This window comes from Fistularia commersonii, chromosome 9 (genome assembly GCF_037954325.1).
Source record: "Fistularia commersonii isolate RoL2024-O1a breed Wild chromosome 9, RoL_Fcom_v1.0, whole genome shotgun sequence".
NCBI lineage: Eukaryota > Metazoa > Chordata > Actinopteri > Syngnathiformes > Fistulariidae > Fistularia > Fistularia commersonii.
The window spans coordinates 10,895,182-10,906,090 of NC_141292.1; positions in this window are offsets into that span (position 1 = coordinate 10,895,182).

The following is a 10,909-nucleotide window of genomic DNA, read 5'->3' on the forward strand; positions in this document are numbered from 1 at the left end:
TTCCAAGAAATCGGTGCATTGACAGAAAGCCAGAGGTGATGGTTAACATGAGGTCATACTCTCACACACACACACACACACACACCACTGAATTACTCCAGCAGACACCGGGAGATTGAGAGTAATTTATAGGAAAGTGAGGAAAATGAACATGAGGTAAAAATTTCAGATGTCAAAAAAGGTGGACCATTTGATTTATAGAGGGTTGAATTTTGTGTCCCTGAGTGGGAGAGCGGGGTGTGATGCTTTGCACGTTTCGCATTCCCATCCTTCCCCTCCACACACCACTGCTCCCCGCCATTCTTTTCCTTTGGTGTCAGCATCCCCCCTGCAGGCCTAAATGAAATGGGGACATAAAAAGGACCTAAACAGGTAAATAGGTCACCGTTTTTTGCTGCCTTTGTTGTTCTGGAAGTAAATCTAACACGTGGATACAAATGCATTGCTTAACAGAAAGTCCCCTCATCCCCCTGTGCACGAGCACCGCTGGAAATAATTCCCTGATGGCAAGTGGTCTTGTTGGTATTTGTAGGTGAATAACACATTGCGAGAAGTATTTCCAGCCACAATTACTCAACAGGCAAAATGCCATTCTTTCAACTTAGAAACGTAGGAAAATGAGGGCGGGTGGGGGAGGAAGGGGCTCTGAAATGTTTTGTGCCTCGTTCCTCGAATGGTTATAACGTCATCTGAAATACTTAGGAAATGAGTGAGCATCACACTGATTTCTTCTGGCTGACAAAGGTACAGGTTTTTGTTTGTAGCCTTTTGGATTTTCTATATCTTTGAATACCGTCAGAGCTAAAAGTGTCCTTTAAACAGGATCGAAATCATTTCTGCCACTTGAACACCGAAACTTGAACTTGAAAGGAGAGAGGTAATATATTTTATAATATCAAAAATTAGCACCGAGCCATGATAGCATGTGTTGTTACTGTGATTTTACGGAGATGACCAGACCGAAGATCATTAGACTCAGTGGACGGCAGAAGGAGGGCCAAGAGAAAATCCATTAAATTCTGGAGTGGATCCAATCACGATGCAGATTCAGGAATTATTCCCTTATCGTTAACTTTTTGGGATAGATCATTTAATCAACTGAATGTCCATGGACCAAAGTAGATGGTGTTAAACTTTGAAAGTAGAAAATTAAACAGAACAAAATATATTCTTAACTTGACATCCACACGTTTCGCAGTTTAAATACGATTTTGTTCCTTTTTACACCAGACAAAAGACAAAAGTAAAGAGGGGGACCCTGGGCCTTCCCTCCATCTCCGACAAACCCGTTTTATATCTAAAACTCACCTTTCCTTGTTTCTACTGTCACAGCCCACTTTCTGGTCTGTGAAGTGTTGTTGAGAAAGACGAACCAGGGGGAACGCGCTGCTCTTCTGTCCGCGGCTCAGCGGTCAAATTTGGCTGATGTTGTGCTCCATGTATAACTGAATGTGACAAAAAAGTGAAAAAGCAGATTTTGTATTTGCTGGTGTCTCATTAATGTAGCATAGGATGAATGTCTGTGTGAAAGATGTCATTTTTATAAAAGACTGCAGAAACCGAAAAATCCCAACGCCTCTGAAGTTACAAGTCCAATCTGAGTTAAATGTCTTATGTGTCATTAATAGACTGTCAGAGCAGATATGTAGTTTTAATAGCTGATAATAAATGACTGAGTGAATTGAAAAATATATAAATAGCATGCATAGTTGGCAAGAGTTTTATCACTTAGAGGTTTAACATACCGCAGGAAAGTCAACCTGTTGGAATCCAAATCCAAAGACACAGCTGATGTAAGATGTTCAAGCGAGACAAAAATGTGAATCTAAATGAAATCTAAGTTTTTAATCAAATAGTTTTTAATCAAATTTTAATCAAAGAGTTCATCCATTCATCCAAGTAGCCTCTGGGTATAAGTGTAACTGCTGTTTTCGTCATATCTATTATGGAAGTATATACGTTTTTATACTGTATGGACATACAGCATATGAAATCTTCTTTAGTAAAACAGTGTAACTGTTTATTTATGGTGCCCAAAAAATGCTCAACAATATTATTGGATTAACAATCAAATGAAAAAAATGGCCATTTACAAACACAACAGTGCAAACACTTGCACCGCCGTGTAACCTCCATCCTTGTCGGAGGTTTATTAACAGACGAGACGGAAGGTGACTTGGGTGTAAAAACAAAAATATGACGAGTAGATTTACACAGAGATAATATGCCGGGATTTATCTCAGTGACTGTTTTGTGGGCTACAGGCTCATTTCAGTCCTCCCGTTTTTCAAACACATTTTCTCATTCAATTGAGGTGATGAATCGAGAAAATGATCTTCTGTCTATGTTTTGACACCATCAACCAGCGACTGATGCTTCTTCCGTTTTATATCAGACGCAGGTCATCAAACGGGGGAGATAATTCACTTTTACTTGTGATATTATATAAATGAGATGCTTGCCCATTACAGCAATGTGATGGAACACTTAGATGTGAACACTCTGCTGTAATATTCATGCGTAACTCAATCATGCAGCTCTAAGCCGGAAATCCACTTAAAACACACTTTGTCGTTAGTGTGAAAAGTTAAGCTAGGGCTTGGGGTGGCGGCGGGTCACGCATGTGCACGTACATGCATCTGGCATGAACATTAGACGTAGCCTGTAATACATATTAGTTTCACTTTCATCAGCCTACACATTTTAAATAAACAATGTCAATGCAGGGCGGTCGGGAAGCGCAGCGGTTAACACTTCCGTCTCAAAGCAAAAAGGTCCATGGTTAGATTTGTTTGGAGTTTGCATGTGCTATCCTTGTCTGCGGTTTCCTCCGAGTTCTCTGGTTTCCTCCTAAAGTCCAAAAACATGCAGTAGGTTCATTGGAGACCTTAAATTGCCCAGAGGCGTGAATGAGAGACTGAATGGTTGTTTGTCTGTATGTGAAGAGTGAATAAATAATGAATGAATAAATGAATATCATTGCAGTGAACAAAATGTTGAATGGGTATTTAATATAGCCAATTCATTTTATATAAATGAACAAAGATTGTATTGCCTGCTATCATGTTAAAATGTGCAGTCCAAAACAAATAATTCATGCTTGTGTGAAAGATATTGTCGTAAACAGAGCCCCCTTTATCGCACCCAAAAGTTTTTGACCCTGAATCTAGAAGTTGGCCAGAAAGCTAAATATATTTGAAACTATTTTACTTTCAAGCACCAGAAAAACAAAAACAAAACAAAATACATAAATACATGAAGGATGTCTTCAATATCATCCCAAAGAAGCTTGAAAATATTACTAGTTGATATTAAATATTCTGTGTGCCCATATGAATGTGTGTGTGTGTGTGTGCGCCGGGGGGTGTAATATATGACTAGAATGTGTGTATGAGGAAGTGCACGTCATCCATTCCATCATATATTAACAGGACAATGTCGTCTAAGGTGTGGTCAGTCCGGGCCACTGTTGTTTCTTCTTGCAGCTTCCCTGCCGGGTAAATAATATCCTGTTGATGCTGCCGGGAACGGACGGTGAGAGCATCTCGCCGCCCCAAACATGTCACAAGGTTTAGAATCTGCTTCAAGTAAGATCAAGACCGATACATAGAGACTGAAAATTCCTTTAACAGCAGCAATAACACCTCTACATTCCTGAACTCCTCCTGAAAGAATGCAATCATGTGCAATACGGATTTGAAACCGGCTTCCTCAGCTTGGAAAAAAAATATATTACTTTCGGTGATGACTTTCAATTTCTTCTTTGAAACCCAGCTGATTGTTTCAACGCAAATAATTGTTTTTTCATTGACAGCATTGGCCTCGGTCGGCACAAGTGGCGTAAGATCGTGGTCGATACTTTGCGTTTTCAGCCGGTGAGAAACAGGCCAACCGAAAAGAGATGAAAAGAATGATGATAAGGACTTCGGTGACCTGCTTCTACCGTGTTGTTGTGCAAACCGCACCCATGGCTGTTGCTGTTTGAATTGAATTCTTGTAGCTACTTTGAATGCATGTTTGGATCCTTGTGGAACAAGTGTCACTTTTCAACTCGATCAACGTGTGAGCTTTTGCTGAACAGAGGAGAAATAACAGATTTTCTGTCATAGCAAAAATCAACAGAAGTTGAGACGATAGTTCCCGGTATTATTCCCCGGGGTCAATGATTGTACCATTAGCTGAGACCACGCACGCTGTCTGTGCACATGGACCGATATTTTGGCTTTCTTAGTTCAGGCACAAGGGTGGATATATACGTGTGCATGAGTGTCAGAAGGGGAGGAGGGCCTGACCTTTCATTACTACCGTCGTGCTCGCTGCTTTGCGCCATTTCAAGGCTGAGCTCAATAACCCCCCTCTTACGCCGCTTCCCACATCTGCAAGCATAGCTTTGTATTACCTTCTCACTCTCTCTCTGGGAAAACTTTCTTTTATTTAATGCACCGTCCCCATCCTTTGTACCTCTCCATGCATTTTATCTTTCTGCTCTTCCCTACTTCTTAGTTGTCTTTTAAGATAAAAAAGAATCTCCTTCCCACTGTAAACTGTCTCTCTGGCTCATCGTGCGTCGGCCCGTGAGACGTCCTGGCAGGGCTGCCCTCAGAGGCATCGGGCCACAGTGAGGGAGAAACCAAGTCAGGAGCATCTGACCTTTTCCCCGCAGAGCCGAGAGACAGAACAGCCAAGTGAGAAGCAAAGGGGTTTAATCAGATCAATGTGCCCTTTGTCATTTTGCTGTCTACCCTGTCAGCCTATGTAACGGTTCGCCCATTGGTTTCCCTGTTTGTCTGCGGATTGTTTGTTCACCTGTTTAAATCTCAAAACCTTAGAATTTGAGTTCATTTTATAACTTGCCAAAACAACCAGACAATTTAATTGTCTGCCAGGACTGAATGTTATTTCTAGTTGAACCAATTCTGCTGTATTCCACTTAAGCTTTCATTTATTTCTCATGTTGTTCAAAAATTCACCCTTCCTGACATCAACTTGTTCATCTTTTCTTTTTTTCTACAACAGTATGTGTTAAAAAACAACAAGCCTGGTTTGCATCACAGAACTTCAAGAAGGACCCACTTGATGAAGCACAAGGTGAGAACCCAAACACACAGCTCAATGCAACTAAACTATCATGCAAATTCCAATGAAAAACCTCAATGAGGACAACCGTACATAAAAAATCAAAAATACAAAACTCAGACATGATGCTGAGACATCGGAAAGAGAACAAGATGAACCGTGCCCTGACCAAGCGAAAAAAAAACAGGTGTGGACAGTCAGTCTTCCCGGTCATGACAGTAGCCTCCCCTCAAGAAACAGCTCCTGATGTTGCAAGCGAAAGCACTGGAAGGGGGACCAGAATTCCCGCAAACCCAGGCTGTTCTAGTCACCTGGCATGGAGGAACGGTAACAACATGAGGTGCAAAGGTCTCCCCCGGCAACGACACAGACTGGGAGGGGGACTTCCTGAGGAGGGAACCAGTGGCTCCGGATCAGGAGCTCCGGCAGCCTGACGTTGGGTGACTCGGAAAAAGACCCACCTCCAGGGAGCGAACGGCCACCGCAACTTCGTCCAAGTCGCCCAGGTTCCTACTTTATCGGTAGGAACTGTCAAGATTGACTGATTTGGCAAAGCACAAAGCAAGAACCCAGAAACAAATAAATAATTTTCAATACGAAGTGCACAGGACTATCTCTCACAAAGGGAGCAGCTGTAACTGTACAAAGAAACCAAAACTGACAGCAAATCACTGCGGTCCTTGCCAAGGAGGTATTGCTGCTGACACGCCAATGGCTAAACTGAAAGAGAGGTGCAGGTGTTAGAGATTTTGGTGACATCACCCAGCTGAATGCCGCCTTTGTGATTTCGCCTTCCTGTCTCCTTCACGGGAAGTGAATGAAACCGGCAAAGTCACATTTGTCGGGGTAAACAGACACAATAAGGGCCGCCGTAATTCATCATTGAGCCTCCGGGAGGACAGCCAGTGCTGGCCTCGGACTTTCATTCATCCGCAACGTGTTACAGCTGTGGCGGAGCCCCGTTCACCCCGGGCAGAGCCTGGATCCACCCGGTAGACGTCCCTGGAGGACGTGTACAAATGGATCTGTATTGAAATACCTGCCAAGTCTGCAGCGCAGTTCCGGTAAGTGCTGCAACTCATTCATACACCCAACACAAAAATGGTGTCATTGATAATTTTTCCACCTATTCTCTTGATAAAATGACAACCATAAAATGTCCTCAAGCTAATCCTGTGCGTTCATGTAATGATATTAGATTGATATATGCATGTAGTCAATTGCAATTTTCACCAATGAGGCTATTTTTTCCTTCAAGATCCATTTTAAGCTGACATGTTACTTTACATTAGAGTTGAGTTGATCTTTTAAAAAGTGTTTTACAAAATGCCTTCATTGAGCCTTTCAAAAGTGACATGTTTTGGATCCTGTCACTTAAGCTGCCACCCCTTTTCCCCTTATGTATAGAATACTTTTCTTTTTCCCTTATTCTGCTCTCTTCTCTTATCCCTCTATTTTCCATCTGCGATCCCTCCCATTGGCTTTCGTCCAATTACTCACCATTTTTTTTCCCATCGCCTCCCATCCTGGGCTTCTTTGCTGGGCAGAGGAGTAACTATTAAGCACCATGGGGGAAATATGTCACCCGGGATTCGATGTTATGAGCAATTTAGTGGGGGAGGGAGGGAGAGAAGGAGGGGAGGAGGGTAGAGGATGTGCTGCAGTGCCAAGGTGAGGCAAGGTGGGTATAGGCATGACTGTCACGTACAGAGTAGGCCTTCCCTCCTCTACTTCTTACACACACACACACACACACACACACACGCACAAAATTCAGCTGACTATTCAGCAGTCAACATACATGGTACCTCATCTTCCCATGTCTAAGCATTTGTGACAGAGACTGTCTATACAAGGATCTTTCTTTTCCCGGGGACACCTGGTGAAGAATTGCACCATTGCACATTCAACATTAAAAGTCCCTTACAAAAAGGGCAAAAAACCCCTAATTGGATTAAAGTTGAGTCTTTAAAACATTTGCAACAGGCTTGGTTTCACTAGAGCTTTCAGGTCAGTAAAGGTTGTTGGGATCTGATGTTACAGATCAGTCTCAAAGACCAAAACCTTTCTATAAACTTAAAATATCAAAGTTTTCTTTAAACCAGATGATGATGCTTTATTTTCTTAAATCAATGAAGGGTAACCACTTTTTATCAGGAATCTCAGCACCCCACACGCGCCCATGCACAATATTTGACTGGACCTTTAATGAAAAACTCCTAAAAGAAGATAGCAACTTGGTTTTTTGACAATTTCTGCTCAAGCTTTCATCAAACAATGCTGATTTCAGTATTTAAAGATGGTAAAATGACTTTCATCACCAAGTTGTTGATGAAAAAGACAGTTTTGAACTATGCTCAAAGGCCGTCCAGCACGTTTTTCCAAACGACCTCAATTGACTGACTGTGCTGCGACACTTTTGGCTATACCCACTCCAACACTCTCCCCCCTTTCCATACGTGCAAGTCTGGAGCACTGTTGTAATGTCTTCTTTGTTATCATGTTGCTTATGCGCTGAGGTGTTTTTTTTTCCTAATCCCAAACTGCGCACCCTTACGGGAGCTTATTTTAGGAATGTTTTTTTTTTTTTCCCCTCTCCTCTCCCCTCCGTGGCAGATGTGTTTGCTCTCTCCGCAGTTGCATACCGGCCAAATGCACTGTGGACAGAAAATTAAGAATTTCATTGTACGGGGAAACAATGTTTCCACACTGTACATATGGCAATAAACACTTTGAATCTTTGAATTCACTCGGGACCGGATTTGGGGGTTGACAGTTCCTGGGTCAGTGAAAGTTACTTCTGGTACTATACTGAACAGATTAGAGATGCAGCTGCACATCCTAAAAAATTCCCCCCCTCATTTTTGTTATATATTTACAGAGATCTGGTAAATAATTGCACCATTACTAACTTCAAATGGCGATTGTGTCAAATCAGTGTCCCGTCTCAACTGCCCCTCCCCTCTTACGATGCTGACTGCGACTCCAACCAGCCAAGCTGTCACCTGATGGATTTCCTTGACAACACAGTCCTCCTGCTTCTGCTCTCAGAATGGTTACGCAACGACAGCCTCGTGTCTCAACGAATTTACCAGGTGGTACAATCCGCACCTGAGAGCAAACAAGACCATGGAGGTGGTTGTGACCTTCTAAAACAAACAGAGGGGATTGGTAGAGGCAGTGACCACCACAATCCACAGGAGGTCTGACAGGATTTTTGTGGAGGGGGGGGGTTTGAGTGCATCTGTGTGTGTGTGTGTGTGTGTGTGTGTGTGTGTGTGTGTGTGTGTGTGTGTGTGATGGGGGACAAATACCTTACCAGCCGTTCACTGTTGAAGCCCACCTCCAACACAGAGGAGACCCTCGGGAAATGCCAGCAGCAGCAGTAAATACAGAGGAAGCTTAATTTCTCTGGGGTCAGTGAGGACATCCTCATGGCGTTATTCCCCTGTTGGGCACGTCGTGAGGTTTATGTCATGCCGCGCTTTCCCGTCGGTCCTCATCCGTCCTCAGAACGGCAACCATTGACAGTTAAAACCTGTCCAAACATGATTAGGTCTTCCTCATCTTATGCAAGCAACAGATTCTTAAAGGATTCCTTCCTCACCATATTTCCTGGATTCAATTAGCATTAGGTTTGCTGTTTAGGGTCCAGGACACAGAGGAGATCAGCTTTTCCTTTTAGAGGGAAGTGGAAAAGTCAATAGCGGGAGAGCAGGGAGCTGCACGGCTCTTTTACTCGCTCGCTCGCTCACCAGAGACTCGGTCCCCAACACCGGAGCCGAGATCAGAAACGGGCCTGTGATTATTTCAAATTTTCAGGCATTTTCAAAGTAAAATAAAAAATCTGCTTTGATATCAGGCACTAATTGTTAGATAACAGGAACTGAATAATCTTGACCTATTCATTCTGTGAGTGATTTCTTTTCGGGCCTCGGGACTTGCTGTTGTAAGAAAGGCAATGACCGAAAGGAACCTGTGAAAGCTGGTGGTATTTGAAGCCTCCCGGTCACAGCCATTGAAAGTGCGATGGTGGATATTATCCGGGATCATTAAGACATCTGAGTAAAATTAGACTATTATAAAACTGATATATCATCAAAAGTGTCTTTTCTGTCCTTTCAGACACCCCGAGGCATTCACAGACTATACAGGCTTGAAGAGTGGAGGGTACAGATGTGTGACTTGTGAGGAAAACACCAAATGTAACATATTTAAATATGTTAATGTGTCTAGAATTCAGGTTTGTAAGGGAATCAATGAAGCAGAATCCGGTCAGATAATATTATAAGCCGACCAAAGTGATGTTATTGCATTGTAACTGTGACAGAAGCCTATCAGAATAGGGGATCTTTAACAACACGCCGACATCGGATGTTGATTTTGTATAACAGGCTTCGGATGAGACACCAAAATTAGAATTAGCAGCGTTTATGTATCAAGTTATAGAATATCCTCCCCTCATGGATATGTACAGTATATAGGCTACCATTACATTTATAAGCATGGAGCAGAATTATTAGGTTTTTGTCCCAAAGAGCTGTTCTAATCCGATAACGTCACACTGTGCTTGAGGCCATGGACTTTGTAAATGAGACCTGACTAGAAGAAAGATTATTGGAAGAGAAGCCCAGCAAACCTATAATAGCCAAAGCGAAGTGAATCTTGTTTTTCGGAAAAAGAGCAGGCCCAATGCCAGTAAGAGGTTCACTGATCAATATTCAGCATTTAAATGAATTATAATTTCACTTGAGACATAAAAGCATGATCACAAAGCAAACATTAATAAAGATAAATATTTCATTTAAGTGGAAAAAATATGGAAAAAAATGTGCGGCGCGGCTGAGTAATGAAAATCCAGGTAAGTCTGGTGTTACTCTGTTAAGAGGAGAAATCCGAGATAATCCACAAACAATCAAATAATCATCCAGACATCCGAGGTCGCGGGGAAGAGCTCGTTTTAAAGTGCAATGGATTCAAGCTGGATTTATGTAAAATATCAGTAATGAAACATATCAAACTTTAGACCTATTCGATCTTGCAGGTGGTGTAAGTGGAGCCTGACTGGGAGAGGATTTCAGAATCTGTAGGTAAGACAAGTGGGAATTCTCAACTGGGGGAATATCTCAGATTATTGGTGATTATAAGAAGGTTGGGTAATCTGAGAAATTACTGTTCTTTTTCCCTGATATTTGAAAAACCTAAAATAGTAAACGCATTAAATGAATCGTTCTTTGGCTGCTAACTTTTTACCTTTTATTTCCTTTTCACATATCAACACACAGTTATAATATATAAGTTCATTCAAGAAAAGAGGAAAAAAAAGTTTTGACGATATGAAATTGTTAAGAGAAGAGCTATTCTAATATTGATGGATCTACATAATTGCTGGTAAACCTAAAAGTGTCCATTCTATTAAATAACTCCTCCACATACCACGGGACTCCTGCTACAGCTCTGAACCAACGTAAATAGCTTTGCATATTAAAAAGAGTATCTCTGCGCCGTTTATTTATAGAAGAAATACCATTTATACTTTGTTGCTGCTTGTGCCACAAAAAAATGAACGTTCTATGGAGTTTAGAGTTTTTCAGCCCTATTTACCCTTTCTTAAAGCCCACTTAAGAATCAGGAACTTATCTATAAAAACAAAGTGGATATCAACAAAGTGTGGCAAAAACAAGTCAATTTGCGTAAACAACCTTTGGGACCGTTATGTTTAAATGTAACTTACAAATGGAAATCCAACAGTCCTTAAATTCTTATTTACCTCTTTACCTTTTGTGATATCTTCTGAATTGAAAGGTTTTGATTAATATCAAATAAAGACATG